Below are 3,276 nucleotides of genomic sequence, written 5' to 3'. Positions count from 1 at the left end.
TTTCAACGTGTATTACAGGAAAAGGGCTAATATTCCTAATATGTAAACAATTCTTAGAAATTAAGAGATCAAGCACCAAGCATCCATTAGAAAAATAGGATAAGGACATCAATAGACAATTCACACACACAGAAAGAGACACATAAATGGCTTTAACAGCTGTATAGAAACAGAAAGTAGGTCATACCTTTGTTCTGTGAAAAGGCTGTGCACACAAAGCTATTCCCAAATGCTGAAGAAGCCAAGAAACCAAAGAAGGAAGTGAACAAATCCAGTTCATCAGTAATGCGTGATTTATTGAGGAACTTATGGACAGAAGGGTGATCCTGGATGACTGCAAGACAGGTAGATCTCCACACTGTTATTTCCCAGACCCAAGGTTTATGTACTATATGGAAAGGGTACACACACTCCAGCAAAACGATTAAAGGCAACCCTTCAGAACAGGCGAAAATGCTACGCGTGTCCTAACCTATAATTTGTGCAATAACATCAGGGTTGTTTTGTTCTTATACTAGGGACAGTAAATAAAGTAGAAACCAGAAGGTATTCATGGGACTGGGTCTAATCAGAAGTCAACATGGTGGATTAGCATCCAAGATGGAGTAAGTTTTGTCTCCACAACCTTAACAAGGCTGTTGAAAAAGTGTCCTTAAATATACATATAATCACTTTTCAAAGTCAAGAAACAATAGATGCTGGCAAGGCTGTGGAGAAAAAGGAATGCTTTTACACTGTTGGTGGAAATGTAAATTAGTACAACCATTATGGAAGACAGTGTGGTGATTACTCAAGGATCTAGAACCAGAAGTACCATTTGACCCAGCAATCCCGTTACTGCGTATATACCGAAAGGAATATAAATCATTCTATTATAAAGATACATGCATGTGTATATTTACTGCAGCACTATTCACGGGAGCAAAGATATGGAATCAAACCAAATGTCCATCAGTGGTAGACTGGATAAAGAAAATGTGGTACATATACACCATGGAATATTATGCAACTGTAAAAAGGAATGAGATCATGTCCTTTGCAGGAACGCGGATGAAGCTGAAAGCCATCATCCTCAGCACACTAACACAGTAACAGAAAACCAAACACCTCATTTTCTCACTCATAATTGGGAGCTGAACATTGAGAACACATGGACATAGGGAGGGAAATAACACACACCCAGCGCCTGTCAGCGGGGTGGGAAGAGGGAGAGCATCAGGATAAATAGCTAATGCATGCAGGGCTTAATACCTGGGTGATGGGTTAATAGGTGCAGCAAACCACCATGGCACACATTTACCTATGTAATAAACCTGCATGTACTGCATATGTACACCAGAACTTAAAATAAAATTTTTAAAAAAGAAAAATACATATATATACCTATAAAGTTCAAATTCATAACTAGAAAAATGCAGATTAAAAAAATGCTGAGCTATTATTTCTCACCTATCAGATGGGTAAAAATTAAAATAAAATTTTAACTAATAAAATTTAATAATAAATTAAAATATGACAACACATTTTGTTAGCCAGATCTTAGGAAAATAATCACTCTTTTCATTGCTGCTAAGGAACACAAACTGCTACAACCCTTCTCAAGTGAAATTTGACAATACCTAATATAACTACATAAGGAGCCCTGTAATCTCACTTATAAAATCTACCTTGAAGATACATATCCAACAATATGAAAAGCATATGTACAAGTTTATTCACTGTAAGATTATGTATAATTGCTAAATATAAGGAACAAATTAAATACTCATATATAGAACAGTGGTTTTTAATAAACTCTAATAATCCACCCAAGAGAGTACTATGCAGCTATAAAATAAATGAGGAAGAGCTCTACAGATTCATATGCAAAGATTTCCAAGGTGTATTTTTATGTGGAAAGCAAACTACAGAAGAATATCTAGAGTATACTACTCTTCATGTAAAAAAGAAGTATATATAAGAAAATATACATATATCCACATATATGAGGAAAAACATACTGGAAAGTTAAACTAGAAACAAATGAGATTAGTTACCTACAGAGGTTAAGCAGGATCAGTGTGGAAAAATTGGGGAATGAAAATGGGTAGAAATGATTAGAGAGATGTGACACACTCAGAGCATAGCTCTAATTCCTATAAATATGGTAATGTCTCACCCCCCCAAAAAATAAATAATTAAAATTAATGAGGATGTTGGAGAAGGGAAGACCCAAAATGGAATATAAGCAGTAACAAATAAGCCCAACTGTATTATAAATAAATGACATAATTAAACTAAATGGGATAAAAAAATAAAAGAATTATCTAACATAACCTGGAGAACATTATTTTAACCATATACTAGAAGGCTGAAAACAAAAAGAACCGTATGAAAATACTGTACTTTAGTAAATTTGTTTTTCATAGAGTAGGGGTTAGTATTTCTGAAACTACTTTATGTATATACTAGGATTGAGTAATTAAAAAATACACTGTGGATATTGACAGCTAGTTTTCTGTCAGACAAAAGAGCTAAAAATAGGGAAATTGTGAAGTGCACAAACTCCAGATTGAAATCAGAGCACGAATATCAGTGTGAACTCATGGGTATACATGCAGTGAGATCCCAGTAGCAATGAGCACAACTAGTTTCCAGATCTTGGTTTCTAAATACCATTCTCAATGAAAGGAACTAGAGCTCCTTGGGGAAATGACTGAGTCCAGACCTAGAGCAGGAGGAATGCAAGATAAGCTTAGACCATTTAATGTGCCAGAAAGTAAAGACATGTTCACAAAATAATGGGGGTGAAGTCTATAAGACACAGCAGCCAACTTCAAGGAGCTACTAATGCCCAAATTTGGACAATTTGAACAACACAATCAATTGTATGAAAAGCAAGTACAGAAGTGTATCTAGAATATATTACTCTTGATGGGGTTGTTTTAAGTTAACTTTTTTTAATAAGTAGAAGGAGTATACTCTAGAATAATGATAAAAAGTATAGTAAATACACAAACCAGTAACATAGTCACTTATTATCATTATTAAGTATTATGTACTGTACATAATTGTATGTGCTACACTTTTACATGGCTGACAGTGCAGTAGGTTTGTTTACATCAGCATGACTATAATCCTGTGAGCAATACGCTATGTTACCAGGTTATGAAAGTTACCATGTCACTACACGATAGGAAATTTTCAGTTCAACTATAATCTTATGGGACCACCCACTATCATATATGTGTCCTGCCATTGACCAAAATGTAATTATGAGGTGCATGACTATATATA

This window comes from Colobus angolensis, unplaced genomic scaffold, assembly GCF_000951035.1.
Source record: "Colobus angolensis palliatus isolate OR3802 unplaced genomic scaffold, Cang.pa_1.0 Scaffold177, whole genome shotgun sequence".
NCBI lineage: Eukaryota > Metazoa > Chordata > Mammalia > Primates > Cercopithecidae > Colobus > Colobus angolensis.
Note: the sequence above shows the minus strand (reverse complement) of the source record.